Raw genomic sequence first — 17,676 nt, 5'->3', positions numbered from 1 at the left:
TATAATAATCCAAGACCAAGAAAGTCTTCCTGATGGTTTCCCACGATTGAGCTAAAAGCACCCCTTTAGAATCTTCAACAGATAGTCACTTGACTCAAGCACCTGGTGCCCATTGGTCTGCTCAACCTTTGCAGAATTACCTTTCTTAAAGGGATCATGCCTTAGTACAGGGTTAGCTGTCATCAGGCCTCACTGTCCCTAAACAGGACAGACCACCTTGTTACATTGATGACATGCTCAGCTTCCATGAAGAACTGCCCCCATTAACAAAATAGCATTTCATCCAAGAGAAGAGTTAAACAGAATTCGTAAGACTTTTAGAAAGCAAATGAGTAAAAACATAAAAATGGTCCAAATGGGCCATAAGGAGCTGGCACTAGCACTAAACCTGGTGTACTGCTGCTCATGAGATAGAAAATGGTCCCAGACCTCAGTCAGGTCAGAAGCCTGTAAAAGAGTTGCAGATCACTAAGCAGACAGTGGCTGTGGTGCCAATATCTCATTAAGAATACAATTAAAATTACCGCCCTCCCCCCAAAAATTAGAATATCATGTGTCAAACAATTTGTCAAAAGAGCACCCAAGCTCTAAAACTCCCACACACGCTGTCTTTCACCACAGTAGGAACATAGACATTAATCAAAAAACATATTGTGCAAATATCTCAAACCATCAATAAATGGCCTGGAACTGCTTCCTGCACAACCATTGAATCAAGCTTCACCCTGTATGCAAAGATGGCTACCCCTGCGCTTCTAATGGAACCATGATTCACATAAACCTCCCCTCGCCAATCAGCAAGCCAGTGAGCTTGGTTGCCTGAATCTGTGTGCGTCTCTTACAAAAATGTGGACACTTCCTTTTTCTGGGACAAGTACTCAAAAAGAGCCATACGTTTTTTAATGTCCCTGCACCCATTCACATTCATTCAGACAACCACATACAAAATTATCCATCAGACCAGTACTCTATTACTAAGGGGGGAAAAAACCAAGCCTCAAAAACACCAAATTCTCCTATATCCATTAATCCCCAACTTTGGTCAGTTTTTTCTCCCAATCTGTGCTATTTCTGTTTGATAAACTTGTAGACGTCTCATAGTATACTGAACACACTATAACAGGTTAAGATCAGGAAACCCATCTGCATCTCCTCTCCATGTTTCCCCTTAGTCTTATCCAGAAACCTACTAAGGGTGCCCAGAGTATATCCCCTTCAGGGAGTTCAGAATCCAAAGAATGTGTGAGTTTGTCATCCCCCACACCCAGACTCAGTCACAACTGACCTCAATGGGAAGGGAGGAGGGCAGGGAAAGAGGGAACCTCAGAGAAACTGGAGGGAGGGGACTGCTGGGACCAAGGGAGGCAGAACTACCACCAGAGAATTGTCCATGTCCCTGACAACCCCCCCCCCCCCCAATCACCCCCAATAGTGTGCTTCCCAACTGTGCTGACCAAACTAGCCCGCTTCGCAGCGCCCTTGGAAACTGGAGCCCCTTCCTCTAATGGCCAGGTGCTGCTTCAGGGCTTTGCCAGCAACCCAGAATCCACAGCTAATGCTGCAGATATCACAGCAACAGGCTCAGGCTCCATTTCGCAGTCAGGCTCAGGCCAAGAGGCCACTGAGTCAGGAACCACAGAACCAGTAATACCACCTCCCCCAGGTTGTAAAGGGGGTTGCCCATAACCAACAAAACCAGAGACAGCTGGATCCTGTTGGGACACAGTCTCTGCCAGAGCCACCCCACCTTGGGCTTTACGTTCAGAGACCCCCACGTTCCCAGGTACAGGATCATCTTAGGGCACTGATTAACCAAGCGTATCAGCCTCCCACACTGAAAACAGCTGCCCTCATGTCCTCAGCTGCCAACAACTTAGTCACACTCCCCAATTCTATACTTCATGGAAACTTTTAGAACTTTGGCAGCATTGTTTAATATATAATCCTGCCTATGAAGGGACAAGATATGCAGGACCTCTGGTACGCTACAGGGACAAAAAAAACCACTCACACAACAATCCTCTCCACAGTCATCTGCTCAACAAGGCTAAGTGGGGAAACACAACAGCCTTGCTCATGGGGGAGGCATACCTCACAGTTGTAAACCCAGTCATCTTCCCCACAGTTAGAACACATTCCTCCACAGAGGCAGAGTCTGCAGGCAAAATCTGCAACCCATGGCCATGGGTTAAACCCTCAAAATCCACAACAAACTGAGGTGTTTTCCCCCTTGGCTGGCCATGCCAGCCAAGAGGGCAGACAAAATCCTGCTAAAGTAAGAGAAATCCTGAAATTAATTCCACAATCACAAAGCAGAGCCCCATTTCCCCAACAGAAAGAAACACAACCAAAGCACACCCACTCTCAGTCTCTCCCCCACTCTCAACATTCCCACAGTCCTCTGACAGAGAGTTATGAATAGAGAAATGCTCACTAGATTTTCACCAATGTTTTGCCAGTATATTTTCCTTGCTTGATGCTGTCTGCCAAGTGTCAATTTCCACTCAATGTATTGCTGTAGTTGAAGGAAAACACTGACACATTGAGTGTGAGGAAACATATACTTCAATGTCTTGGGCAGAGGTGGGCAAACTACAGCCCGTGGGCCATATCCGGCCCATGGGACCATCCGGCCCGGCCCCCAAGCTCCTGGCCAGGGAGGCTAGCCACCGGCCCCTCCCCCGCAGCCATGCCACCGCACCGCCAGCACTCTGGGCAGCGGGGTTGCGTGCTCCTGAAGGGCAGCGTGTCTAGCTCCAGCCAGGCGGCGTGGCTGCCATACAAGCTCCTCTGAGTGGCATGATAAGGGGGCTGAGGCCAGGGGGTTGGATAAGGGGCAGAGGGTCTTGGGGGGCAGTCAGGGAACAGGGAGCAGAGGGCGGTTGGATGGGCCAGAGGTTCGGGCGGGGCGGTCAGGGGATGGGAGGGTTAGGATAAGCGTGGGAGTCCTGGGGGGCCTGTCAGGGGGCGGGGGTATGGATAGGGGTTGGAGCAGTCAGGGGACAGGGAGCAAGGGGGGTTGGATGGGGGTGGGGTCCTGAGGGGGCGGTCAGGGGGTTGGAGTGTGGATAGGATTCAAGGGGGTTGGATAGGGGGTGGGATCCCAGGGGGGGCAGTTAGGGGTAGGGGGTCCCAGGAAGGGGCAGTCAGGGAACAAGGAGCAGGGAGGGTTGGATGGGTCGGGGTTCTGACAGGGACAGTCAGGGGGCTGGAAGTGGGAGGGGGCAGATAGGGGGCGGGGGCCAGGCTGTTTGAGGGGCACAGCCTTCCCTACCCAGCCCTCCATACAGTTTTGCGACCCCAATGTGGCCCTCGGGCCAAAAAGTTTGCCCAGCCCTGGTCTTGGGGCGTCAATGAAATGATTTTCCAATCTAGAATTTTCAAGAAGAGAAACTTGCCTGGGAATGAAACAGATTAGCACAAGCAGAAGTATCAGACTCTTGCATTCCAGAGGCAAATATACCTTCTTTCCTGCCAGTCACATTTTCTTTATTTTTCTTTAATTACAATACAATACTTTGATGAACCTTCTTGTTGTTTTGTTTGATCCTCAGAGAAATGGTATTCAATTATGCAGTCAAAGTGTTTTTGGCATAGAGTTTGTTTGTCAGACACAAGGGAACATAGACGATCAAATTAATCAACAAGCTCCGCTTGATTATGATAATGATGAATTAAACATGTGCTGTCAGAAGCTAATTTTGTCAGATACATTTGTGATTTTACTAATTCATCATGCTACCTATTTCTTGTTCGCTTTATTCTAACCCTCTGAAAAGTGTGTTGATTATACTAGCTGTAGCTTCTAATATTTGTTTCCATGTTGCTGATCATTCCATCGTAACTAACATCCTTTTTGAAAAAGCCTATAAAATTTAACACAGGCTAAAAAGAAAAGGAGTACTTGTGGCACCTTAGAGACTAACCAATTTATTTGAGCATAAGTCTCTAAGGTGCCACAAGTACTCCTTTTCTTTTTGCGAATACAGACTAACACGGCTGTTACTCTGAAACACAGGCTAAGAGGCTACCTATGTAAATCTTTAAACCTACAATATTTATTCTTATATAAGCAGGGGTGCAATTCTCTATTAAATTCTGTAGGATTATAATTTCCATAGAACCCTATTGCATTTCTGAATAACACTAGTTTCAATCTACTACATTCTATAGGCATTTTCTACAATAAATATATCATGAACTAAATTCCATAAGACTTTTCCAGAAGGAAAAAGGGATGAACCCCTAGATTTCTAAAAACCCATAGAATTTAATAGAGAATGCTATTTTTCTATAGTTTTTCTAAAACTGTTCTATTAGAATTATACAGCAGAGTATTCTCTACTATTGGTCTATATTAAATTTATAAAATTGGCAAGATCACTTTCTGTTATACTCTATAGGACTAAGCTGGTAGAGGCCCTGGCTGCATCATATAAAAGCTACCCATTCATTATATAGAGTCAGAAGGACCCAGATCCTCCAGAAGCATTTAGGCAACTAACTCCCATTGAAATCAATTGGAGTTGGTGCCCAAATATCAATGAATAGTAACTGCTCCTAGAGTCTGGTTCATTGAAAAGAAGATAACTCCAAAACAACACATGAACCAATGCTAATCAGCCATTTCCCCATATCAGGTAGCTCCTAGGGCTCCTTTACTCCAGCCTAAGCCTTCTCTGAAGGATTGGCTGCTGAGGGGCTGTCTGTTCCAGACGCTAGCTCTCTACTGTAGAAGGCTACCTGCCCCCTCCCCCCAGATGTTCAAAACTCACAAGCCAGATCTCAGAAAAAATAATGAGACTTTAAAAAGATCATTATTTTAAGTCAACAAGCTCACCCCCATTTCTTATTTTTTTTTAATTTGCCTTTTGGTTTCCGGGTCCATATGTTGTACTCAGATCATATTTTCCAGCTTTTCTCTAGAAGTATGAGGGTTAGAATTTTTTTTTTTATAATGCAAGCTGAGATTCTCACATAATCACTTGGTTTCAGGAACTGGGATTTGAGCGTCACGTACACTGAGAGTTGGGATAAAATCCTGATAGTTGGCAACACTGCATTTTAAATCTACCCCAAAGAGTCAGTAGTAATTAATCTGCATTCCAGATCCTGCTGTCTGGACAGGGAAACAGGAGAATCTTGCTACCCTGTTACAAGGACTTTCCCATACAGGAAAGTTACAAATATGGGTGAGAGACTGCAGGGTTTCTTTGACATTGTAGGCCTTGCTTGACATGAGTAAGTGGATATGGAAGGCGCCTAGTTTCTTGGTGATAGGATTAGGGAGGTAACTGGATCATCTGTTTGGATACATGATTACTCTGCTATGCTGAATTAGCCAAGATGAGGGTAGAAATCCTGGTACTACTGACAATGGAGGAGATAAACCTGGAATGTAGTGGGGAGAGGGTCGATAGGTATGTATAGTGTGGGAACAGAGCATGCAGTACAAGGATTGGTTAAATAACCCAGCCAATCCTGAAGAATTGAATGTCTAATAATGCTATGTGTAAATAAAGGAAACGGTTGAGGTGCAACTTTGGATCTGTTTGCATATGATCAACTCTGTATGCCTAATAAAGATACCAGAGACACAAACTTAAGAGTCTAACTGAGTTCTTGGGAAAGCTGAGTGGAAGAGGTCTTGGAAGGAATCCTAACAATTACAACAGGTAAAAAGTGAGACAACCATTCCAGATTATGCCATTTGATCAGTGGAAACAAAACAACAACAAACAAACAGAAAAACACACCCCTGTGGAACCATTTGCCTGATGACCTAGGCACATCAAGAGAACTGCAAAAGATTTTCCCAAACAATCTGAGCACAGTCAGTGGAGCTGAAAAAAAGAAGCTAAGGGCTTGGCTACACTTGCAAGTTAGAGCGTATTAAAGGAGCCCCAGCGCCCTAACTCATGACCCGGCCACACTGACAAGGCACTTAGAGCGCCTGGACTCTGCAGCTGGAGCGCTCCTGGTAATCCACCTCCACGAGAAGCATAACGCTTGCTCCGCCTCGGCTGAAATGCCCAGCGTCAGTGTGAATGAGGTGTTGCATTACTGTGCTCTGATCGGCCTCCGGAAACGTCCCATAATCCCCTTAAGTCAAGTGGCCACTCTTGTCATTGTTTTGAAATTGGCTGTAGGAATACGGATATGCCCTTTCAAAGCTCCCTTTCTTGCAGCCGGCATGCTTATCTGCTCTGGGTCAAAGCAAGCCATTATTGTGGAATGCTGCTGTTTGAGTGTGTGAGAGAGAGGGCTGGGAGGAGGGGGGTCTGCTGCTGTCTGAACTTACAAGATAGCATGCTGACATGCTCTCAGCCCCCCAAAAACCCACTCTCTCCCCCCCCACCTACACACTCCCTGTCACACTCCACCCCCCGCCCCCCCCCCATTTGAAAACCACGTTGCAGCCACTTGCATGCTGGGATAGCTAACACAATGCACTGATCTCTGAGGCATTGCAAGAGCTGCTAATCTGGCCATGCCAGTGCGCTTGAATCTGACAGTGTAGACACACTGCAGCGCTTTCCCTACTGCCCTCTTTGAGGGCTGGGTTAACTCACAGCCCTCTACATCTGCAAGTGTAGCCATGCCCTAATACAGTGACCCTCCGCGAGCTTTCTACAATTCTTACGTCCACAGTATCCAGATAGGAAAGGCTAGGGGCCCACAGATGATCTTGGAAAAAGAATAGACAATACAGATCAACAACATGTAGTATGTATGTCCCCAATCAGATTTTTACTCTACAGATGCTTTTCTTTTCAGCTGCTGATCATCCAACTGGTGGTTAATGCTGCAGGCAGCATTAACTTTTCCAGATTTTTTCCTTGCCCTTTTGTTTTTTTGTGGAAAATCATACATGCTATTCTTGAAATGGGCTCCACTATATTTTTGCATAATCACCACATTTTTCATGGATCTGGAGGATCCATTAGCAATTTGCCTTCTGCAACACATGACATCACGACATATGCTCTTATAAAGAGCATTAAATGGCTGGCCCTGATTTTTGGAATAACCTCTCTTTGGCCATTCTTAGTGCCACATGTGACAGATGTGAGACCCTGGAAGAGTGGAAGTTTCAAAAAGACTAGTTGAGATGGGCCAGATGCTGCTCAAAACTTTGGTTTGTTAATTTACAGTTAAGTTAGATTAGCTAAAAAGATATTGGACATGCACAAGTAGTTATCTGGACATGTTTACTGTCCCGGCCTTTAAATATGCACTCAAGTCTGATGCATAATGAAGCACAAAGGATTTTGCACAATGGATAGAATATTCTTGTTTCATTTAGTCTTTGGTGCTCTGGGTGTAGGGATTCAGGAATGTGAGCCAGCAAGCCTATTCTTTCCACTCAAATAGCTTCTTCCATGTCATTCAAGAAGCTTCTAAAAACCTACCTATTCCATGGAACATTCTGGATATAAAGACCATGCCCCATTCCATCTACTCCAGGGGTGGGCAAACTTTTTGGCCTTAGGGCCACATCAGGGTTGCAAAACTGTATGGAGGGCCGGGTAGGGAAGGTTGTGCATCCCCAAACAGCCCGGCCCCTGCCCACTTTCTGACCCCTCCCACTTCCCACCCCCTGACTGCCCCTGTCAGAATCCCAGACCCATCTAACCCACCCTGCTCCTTGTTCCCTGACCCCCCCCTCCTGGGGCCCCCCGCCCCTAACCACCCCCCAGGACCCCATCCCCTATCCAACCCCCCTATTCCCTGACTGCCCCGACCCCTATCCACACCCCCACCCCCTGACAGGCCCCCTGGGACTCCCACGCTTATCCAACACTCCCTGCTCCCTGACCACCTCCCCCACTCCGAACCTCTGCCCCAATCAACCACCCCCTGCTCCCTGTCCCCTGACTGCCCCCCAGGACTCCCTGCCCCTTATCCAACCGGCCAGGAGCTCAGGGGCCAGGCTGGATGGTCCTGCGGGCCCACCTCTGATCTATTCGTAGGATCGCTCTTGTGGTCTTGCAGTGGAATTCCTGCATCATGGAAAGCTATTGTTACCGGTTTAGTATTGGCCTCAGATTGTACAGTGCCAGGCTTGTTTGTGGAACTATATATGTGCTTAATAATGACCAAAAACAACTCCTACAAAGTATTTTAACTCTGCTAAGCAACAAGGTTTAGTTCTCCTCTAAGAACCACAAGCACACTTCTTAAAAGTCTGCAAAGTGCAAAAATAATTATTCATTCCTTTCTTTTGAAAAACAAATATACTTTAAAGACTTTTTGAATCAATAGACTTTTTGAATCTTTTCAGTCTGAAACTTTCACATAAGTGTGTCACTTGACTTCTAGATAATTGTAATTCTAAATTTAATTTAAAAGTAAGAAAGCCATTATTCATTCAAACAATGTTTCCTGGCTGAGAGAAACATAATTTTGTTGGAAGATTATAAGTAGGTGAAATTGTACTTGATGTGTAGGAAATTTGTAAATCAAGAGATGTTTCAAATAATTCAACTGTAGCTTCAGTTTTTATTGTTAGGTGCCTTCCTTAATATCAAAATCAATTATAAATTTTCAAAGTGAGAAAAATCTAGGTTGGGATGAAATAGTATTGGATTCCTTTTTGCCTTATTGGTTGTCTCCCAGCAACTTAATAAAACATCTGTGATAGAAAAAATGTTTTCCTCTTTCTGTTCACCCAATCTTTCCATAAGTGATTGAAAAAAATTCCAGAAGCCCTCTCTAATTCTTCTGTGTCCCCTACCTTTCATAAACATTCTCTTGCATTACTAGGAATAACTATCTGCATATTGTAAAGTTGGATCAATTTACAATAAGAAGCTGTCTAAGTTCCTGTTCAAAGCACAGCAGAGTACAAATACATATAGATGTTTTCATAAGAGAAAACATCATCTGTTCTCACTCAGTTTGCAACAGGGTTAATATTTTTGAACAATCTACCCAGGGACTGCAGGTAGTACTAGCCTTATTTTGCAGGATCAGAAACTGAGGTACAAAGTAGACTGAGGGACTTACCCAAGGTTACATACTGTGACTGAGCCAGGAATTGCACCCAAGACTCTTGATACCCAGTCCAGTGGCCTATCCACCAGACCATCTTTCCACTAAAAAACATGTCCCTTAGAGATGAAAGACCTACTGGGTCTCTTGACCCTAGCCCTGCTAACATGTTTATCCCATTGGACCTACATAGATGCAATATTGACATTGAAATTATGAGATAATTTCCCCACAATCTTCTCAAGAAGGGAAATATTATGCACAGATTCCCACTTTCTAGTTCTAGGGGGTGGTGAGCTATTGCCTCCACTGAGCCATCCCCTTCTACCCCAGGCTGAGAAGGACCCTACAGGAGTCTGTATTTGAGGATAAAGAGGGGGTAAGAAGGATCCATATCATCCCTTTTCCCACCCCTCTTCAATGATAAGTCAGCTAAAAATATAACACAGCCTAAATGCTTTAGAAACTTCTCTATGCCCTCACTGGTGAAAGGGTTCCAGGAGCAGGTGGAGGTGGTAGGTAGAGGAGGACGGGTAGTCTTGTGATCCAAAGCAGAAGGTCTGGCAGTTAGTGGGGAGGCATCTCTGTTGGTGTTCAGAATATCCCTGAAGAACCTTTCCACTGGGATCAAGCCTGGCCCTTACTCCAAATGGAATAAAGTTCTGGCAATTTTCTTCCTCCCCTTCCCTGGTAGCTACCCACCACTGACATTCTATTGGTCTCCTATAAAATACACATAACTTAGAACTCCAAATAATGAAGTTAGAAAATATTAACATTTAAACAAAAGCCATGGTGGCGTGCCAAATCACTTGAGAAATAAAATCTTCTAAAAGTGGCTAAATATGAGCCTCACTGAGATGACAAGGTAGGGCAATAAAAATGGAGAGCACTTATAAGCCCCTGGATCAAAATGACCTGATTCATACAACACTGGAGAATGAAATGCTACAATACAATGCAATACAATATAATCTATTGGTACCTTCCACGCTGTTATGGGATCACTGACAATGCGTCACAAGTAAGACCATAATGTGTTAGACTCTAAGTAAGCCAAGAAGCCATTAGTGACAATAGAGTAGTTTACAATATTTTAAAAAGAAATCCAGCTATGCTATTGTCAACGCATTGAATAAATAAGGTGTTTTTCAAAGTAGTTATAAGAGCCTGGGAGCTCATATGGAACATTCATTAACTGCTTTATTTTTTAAATACCAAATGACATAATTAGAGACTGCTTTTGAGGTGTATGATGGATTATCAAAATACATGTAATTGGAAGTCCTTAAAAACCTCTTGAAAGTAGGGAAATCAAAAACAAAAATAAGTATTTTTAAAATATTCAGAGATTTCAAGTGGACCATTATGATAATCTATTATGAGCTCCTGTACAGCGCAGGCCATATAACTATGGTATTACAGTTTTAACACTCAGCAAGTGAAATAGGTGATGCACATCTCTTGAATGACCCCAGATAAGATCTTCGAAGAACTCCACATTGCTTAGTGGAATAACCAGTTTTGCAAACGGAGGGCTTCCATATGGAGATGGGATATACCCCTGTTGCATTAAGGATTCAGGGTGAGATGCATGGCACAGAATTAGAAGTCCAGGGGAGTGAGGGATATGGTGGCTTTAAGCTACCTCTGCAACCCCCACAATTCTGGGCTGCTTAAGGGATCCGAGCCACCCCAGTATAATTAATGCGGCACCAAAGGACTAAGTTACAACAGCCTGTTCCTGTATTCCTATGGCAACAGGAAAACCCAGAACTCCACAATGCTATGAGCCACCCCCAACATGCAACTTCTGCCCCACCCACACTCCTTGTGTGCTCCCTAGGCAAGGGCTTGCATGTGGATCCTCTGAAGACAGCCTACTGCTGTCTGACTTAGTTCCTGCGCTGGGAAATTTGCTCTGCCTGACCCAGGACTTTTAGGGTGTCTGCACTGCAGCTGGGAACATGCATCCCAGCACAGCTGGATAGATTTGCACTAGCTCCAATAGCTGTCTGGACCTTGTGGCAGTTCTAACTAGCCACCTGAGGCCAAGCCCACCAGCCCATTGGGTTGGAGCTTGGGTGGCTAACCCGAGCCATTGCTGTGCTGCAATATTCAGACCACTAACTAGCAGCACAGGCTAGTCACTCGAGCTCCAACCTGGGGGATTGGGCAAGCTCAGAATTGGGCAGCTAGTCTGAACCACCACCTGGGCCACACCATCCACCACTAATGTTAGCATGCTAATTTGAGTGGAGCTAGCATGAGTTTTTGTACCTGGGCTGGGTGGCATGCCCCAAGCTGCCATGTAGACATACTCTTAGGTCCCTCTTATACCGTTCCAGCTCTTCCCCCTCCCCCTAGTGTAAAGGAGTTGAAGTGCGGGTGATAATCTCCCCTGCAGAGTCCAGTCCAGTCCTGATCCTATTGTAGTCAATGGGAGTTTTGCCATTGACTCTCCAGTTCCTAGTGTAGTGTCCCTGCAGTGAGAAAAATGTACTTGCCACAATTTAGCATCACAGGAGAGATTATATCATACAGACCAGGGGCTCTCACCATGATGGGTCTAGTACTACAGTACTAGAATGAGAGACTGATTTGTTCTCTAATCACCACCTGTTTTCAGATATTTATCACAGAGAAGATACTGTTTTCAGGTTATTCTTTGTTATAAAGAAAACTGCTCTTCAAAAACAAAGACTGAAAGGAACGAAAAACAGCATTAAAAGTCATTTAAAGGGTAAAAATCCAATTGGACAGGATAAACAAAAGTAGGGGAACACTGAACATTAGTATTGTAATATAGGCATTGAAAATGAAGCTTAAAAACAATCTACTGCTGCTAAAGACTGAAAATCTATCTGAATTCTTACCTGAAACGATTGTGGTTTCATTCTTGTTATCAAATGTAGCATTGTCTTTGCATGAATCAACAGATGCTCAAATAGAAAATATTTCACTGCAACAACAAAAAAAAACATGATTGAGGCATTAGTAAAGTTTGTGGGAGGGGAGAATATTTATTCCACATAGCTTCACAGCATACATTCTTCTGCAACTTTGAAGAATGTCGTCACTAGCTTTTGTATTATACTTGTGCTACTCAGAAAATATCCTATGCATACTTCTAAGTTAACACTTTTGGAACTATGGTTTTTGTTAAAGGTTGTTGTTACCATAGTGGATTTTTTTTTTTTTGAGCATTTCCATTGGCTTGATTTCTCAGTAAAGTCAGTGATAGATTAAGTGGAGATTTTCAAAGGCACAAAGGGCAGTTTAATTGATTTTCAGTGGGAGTTGGACTGTTAAGTTTAGGGGGGAAAACCCTCCATAGACAAGATATAGATCAGAGAAAGCAAGCCACGGACAAAACTTTAAAATAGAGCATTTCTATTTTATTGGGGAGAGGGGCAGAGAATATTCCAGCATTAAATGATTCACTGCACATTTTTATACAAACTAGAAAAAAAACTGCAGGAAGAGGAACATTTTGGTTAATTCCATTTTAGCTTTTATAATGACAATATTAACAAAATGAATCAACAAAGCCAAAATGAAACATCTTACCTTATTAAAACAACACAGTTTTATCAAAATGGAATGATTCAAAGTTATCTAAACAATGTGTTTTGATAATCCCAATTCAGATTTTTTTGGAATTTTCACTTCATGGGAAATTTAAAGTTTCAGCTTTTTGTTCCAATTCAGAACAAACTTTTTTCCAGAATGTTGGACTTTCCCACGGAATGAAATTCTTGTTCCCAATCCGCTCTAACACATACATTTAAGATTGTGAGATGCTCAAATACTACGGTACTGGGGACTAAATAAGTAACTTGGGGCTTGTCTACACTTGAAATGCGACAGTGGCACAGCTGCGCTGCTGTAGAGCTTCACTGTAGATACTACTGGTGCCAAGGGGAGGCCTTGTCCCATCTGTCTAGGTAATCCACCTCCCCAAGAGTCTGTAGCTAGGTCAAAAGAAGAATTCTTCTCAATCTAGCAGCTGTCTACCCTGGAAGTTACGTCAGTTTAACTATGCCGCTCAGAGGTGTGGATTTTTCACACCCCTGAGCAACACAGTTAAGTTGACAATTTTCTAGTGTAGACCAGGCCTTAGATACTTGAAGCACATGAGTAGTCCCATTGACTTTAAGGCCTATATAACTATCTGAAAAGGCCAATAAAGGCTGGTGGATCTTTGAAGAGAAAAGGAATATTTGTCAGAATTTGAAAGATAATGTATAAATAGGCAGAGTTGGAAAGAAAAATAGGAATGTCAGGTTAACATCTTTGAAATGCCTTAGAGTCAGATTATTTTTAGAGAACGGTGTAATTGATCTATTTGCTTAAAAACAAGGATTGTCCTCAGGGACAGCTGAAATACATTTAGAGGGGAAATGGATGATAAACCATCCGGAAATTTAAGAGATATCTATATGGACATTTTAAGTATCTAAAAAGGGTGCACCAACAAAGCCATTTTGTATACTTTTGCATCATTGTAACTTTTCCTCATTCTTTAAAATGGAATTCAGAATATAGACAGATCCCTTTTATATTTTTAAATAGTGGGACAATAGCTTTTTCCTCTGCAGAATTCAAGGTGCCGCTCTGCACTCACAGTAACTCCTGTCCGTAGGAATTTTAACTATTCAGTCACAGTTATCACCTGAGAATTATTAAGTGGAACAAACATCTAATTGTCCATATGTTCCGAGGGGAGTTTTTCTAAGAGAAGACTGCCTAAGACCTATGGGGCCACGATTTCACCTTTGAAGTCAGGGGAGTTCTATCATTGACTTCAGTGGGGCCAGAATTTCCCCCTAAGGCTACATCTACACTACAAGTTAAGCGTGTTATTCCCAGCTTGTGTATGCACACTCATGCTACTACTAGTATAAATGGCAGTGTAGGCACAGTAACACAGGTCACAGCAGCGGAGGCATGGCTAAGCCAGAGAAAGTACAAACCCACCTGAAACGGAGGGATCCGTATTTGGCACAGCTCAGCCATGCCTCTGCTGCCACTGCCTGGGCTACTGTGACTATACCGCTCTGCACGCTCATGCTAGCTTCAGGAGTGCTAGTGCGAGTATGTGTACGCAAGCTGGGAATCACACTCAGTGTAGATGTAGCCTGGGATGTTCTGTCCTTTTAAAGTTTGTTATGTCTCCTCTTTTGCCAAGGCAGGGTTTGGGGGGTGGGGGGAGACAAGCCTATATCCTGCATTTGCAGTGGGATGCAGTCAATGGTATAGTAGGATTTTCTCATCTCATCTCCAACATTTATGATCCTAAGCCCCTGTACTGCCATAATTCCCCCTTTATCCAAGAAGAGTGAACACTCATACAGCAGCTTCCTGTGGAGTCTGGTGCTGTATTAAAAACTGTCCAGGAGAAGTTCTCTGTGTAACTATTCAGAACATGTGTGTGACAGTGCCTGGTAGTTTTAGGTTAAGTAGGCTTTTATACAGACAGTGGAATTTTCTGGTATGGCTTCTGGGTAAATTCACAACCTGTAAAGAGTATTTCAGTCTATCTGGATTACTAGCCTCTTAATAGGAAGATCAAATATAACTCTCCTCAAAAGAGTTAGCCAGTATTCCCTCCTACCACCACCCCCAAGCAATCTAGTTCAACTCAAATTAGATTTTATATATTTCTCTGCTATGTCTAATATTAAGACTATACAACAATGCACACATTTCATACATCTTGCAGGAGAATTACACAAGGATTCTGCTGCCAGCTGTTCCATACACTTCTGCATGATTGCTATTAGTGTTGGTCTAATTATTCATTGCCAATAATATTCAAATAAAACTTAATTTTTTCTTTGATATTTGTTTGCGAACAGATCCTGATTTCTGCAAGTGTATTCATTATTCATTTGCTAAATAGCTTGGATGAACAATTTTCAGATTATGATTGGGTTACAAGTAGAGCTGTTGATTAATCACAGTTAACTCACACGATTAATTAAAAAAAATTAATCGTGATTAATCGCGATTTTAATCACACTGTTAAACAATAGAACACCCATTGAAATGTATTAAATATTTTGGTTGGTTTTCTACATTTTCATATAAATTGTATTATGTGTTGTAACTGAAATCAAAGTGTATACTATTTTTATTACAAATATTTGCATTGTAAAATTGATAAAATAAATAGTATTTTTCAATTCACCTCATACAAGTACTAACGTGCAATCTCTTTGTTGCGAAAGTGCAACTTACAAATGTAGATTTTTTTTGCTACATAACTGAACTCAAAAACAAAACAATGTAAAACTGCAGAGCCTACAAGTCCACTCAGTCTTCTTGTTCAGCCAATTGCTAAGACAAATAAGTTTGTTCATTTACGGAAGATAATCCTGCCCTCTTCTTATTTACAGTGTCACCAGAAAGTGAGAACAGGCATTCGCAGGGCACTTTTGTAGCCGGCATTGCAAGGTATTTACGTGCCAGATATGCTAAACATTCGTATGCCCCTTTATGCTTCGGCCACCATTCCAGAGGACATGCTTCCATGCTGATGATGTGCGTTAAAAACGTGTAAAGACGTGTTACTTCTGACTGAACAGCTTGGGTAAGAATTGTATGTCCCCTGATCTGTTTTACCCACATTCTGCCATATATTTCATGTTATAGCAGTCTCGGATGATGACTCAGCAGACGTTGTTCATTTTAAGAACTCCACTGCAGATTTCACAAAACTCAGAGAAGGCATCAATGTGAGATTTCTAAAGATAGCTACAGCACTCAACCCCAGGTTTAAGAATCTGGAGTGCCTTTCAAAATCTGAGCGGGATGAGGTGTGGAGCATGCTTTCAGAAGTCTTAAAAGAGCAACACTCCAATGCAGAAACTACAGAACCTGAACCACCAAAAAGGAAAATCAACCATCTGCTGGTGGCATCTGACTCAGGTAATGAAAATAAACATGTGTCAGTCTGCACTGCTTTGGATTGTTATCGAGCAGAACCCATCATCAGCATGGACGCATGTCCCCTGGAATGGTGGTTGAAGCGTGAAGAGACATATGAATCTTTAACGCATCTGGCACAAAATATCTTGCAACACCAGCTACAACAGTACCATAAGAACGCCTGTTCTCACTTTCAGGTGACACTGTAAACAAGAAGTGGGCAGCATTATCTCCTGCAAATGTAAACAAAAATGTAAACTGAGCAATTGGCTGAACAAGAGGTAGGACTGAGTGGACTTTCAGGCTCAAAAATTTTACATTGTTTTATTTTTAATGCAGTTTTTTTGTACATAATTCTACATTTGTAAGTTCAACTTTCGTGATCAAGAGATTGCACTATAGTACTTGTAGTAGGTGAATTGAAAAATACAATTTCTTCTGGTTTTTTAGAGTGCCAATACTTGTCATCAAAAAATAAATGTAAAAGTGAGCACAGTACACTTTGTATTCTGATTTGTAATTGAAATCAATATATTTGAAAATGTATAAAACATCCAAAAATATTTAAATAAATAGTATTCTATTATTGCTTAACAGTGCAATTATGATTAATTTTTTAATCATGTGATTAATCCCGATTAATTTTTTTTAATCGCTTGACAGCCCTAGTTACAAGCTCTCCACTTTGGGTATTCATGTTGTGTGAATGGTTCTCTCTATTTTATGGTATTACTTTGGCTTCCTAATTGGAAGACTGAAATCTTTTAAATTAAAGAAAAATAATGACAAATAAATGTGTAATGAATAATCCACTTGATACAAATCTTTGGAGGAATATTCATTTGTGATAAAATTCTTGAAACTATCACAATTCAAGTACTTTTTCCACACACACACCTGTTTTCCAGTATCCACAAACTAATGATAGACACAAATAGTATAAGCTTAAACAATAATGAAATTGTTTGTATTATGGCAGCACCCCCAGGCCCCAGACAGGATCAGAGCTCAATTCTTCATGTGCTGTATAAGTACATTGTATGACACTGTCCCTGACCCAGAAAGCTTACAATGTAATTTTAAAAGTCAAGTTATAAAGAGTGGATTTAAACAATGGGAGGGTGAAAAGGGAGGGGACTAGAATTACAGCGATGAAAACGTGATTACACAGATTAGAGTACAACTTTATGAGTCCAATTCAGTTTTATTACTGCTGTTACACACACACACACACACACACACACACACACACACAGAGGCACTTCTACTCATGAAAGTGTTTGAAAACAAAACTTGTTTAACAATTAGTATTTGACCAATAGTGGCTGAAAGCTGCCCCTCTTTGACCACAAACCACATAGAGATATCATGGTATCACTAGAGGGAATGGGTTTATTTTCCAAAGGGCTGCCCACAGACAACCTATTGCGCATGCACATGCACACACACACACACAAAACCAACACCACCATGATTCCTTAATCCTTAGTATTGTGTCAGAGGGTATATCAATTTTTTATTAAAAACACCTTTCCATTTGAAGTTATAGAATGCCATCAACCCACTTCCTACACCTTTAATTACCTTAAAAGGTCTGTGTGAAGTCTTGTAACAAAATGAACAATATTAGGGTGTATATGCATGGTAAACCAATGAGCAGTTTGAAAAGCTACTGCTTAAGGAATGCTAGTTTGTCTTCTTGAGATAGTGATAATTCATAGGGGCATTGCTAGAATACATGGTAAGTAC

The 17,676-nt window shown here is 42.3% G+C and overlaps 1 long non-coding RNA gene across 1 annotated transcript in view; it reads right to left on the bottom strand.

The window, feature by feature from the left end:
• Positions 1-17,676, bottom strand: part of LOC122465513 — an 84,049-nt gene that overhangs the window by 19,051 nt on the left and 47,322 nt on the right. The window contains exon 2 of the long non-coding RNA XR_006290429.1: positions 11,871-11,956. This is a non-coding gene — a long non-coding RNA (uncharacterized LOC122465513). The remainder of the gene's footprint in view (positions 1-11,870; positions 11,957-17,676) is intronic.

The sequence above is a fragment of the Chelonia mydas genome, chromosome 4 (genome assembly GCF_015237465.2).
Source record: "Chelonia mydas isolate rCheMyd1 chromosome 4, rCheMyd1.pri.v2, whole genome shotgun sequence".
Taxonomy (NCBI): domain Eukaryota; kingdom Metazoa; phylum Chordata; order Testudines; family Cheloniidae; genus Chelonia; species Chelonia mydas.
The sequence above is the reverse complement of the archived record's forward strand: the minus strand, read 5'-3'. Positions and strand labels throughout refer to the sequence as shown.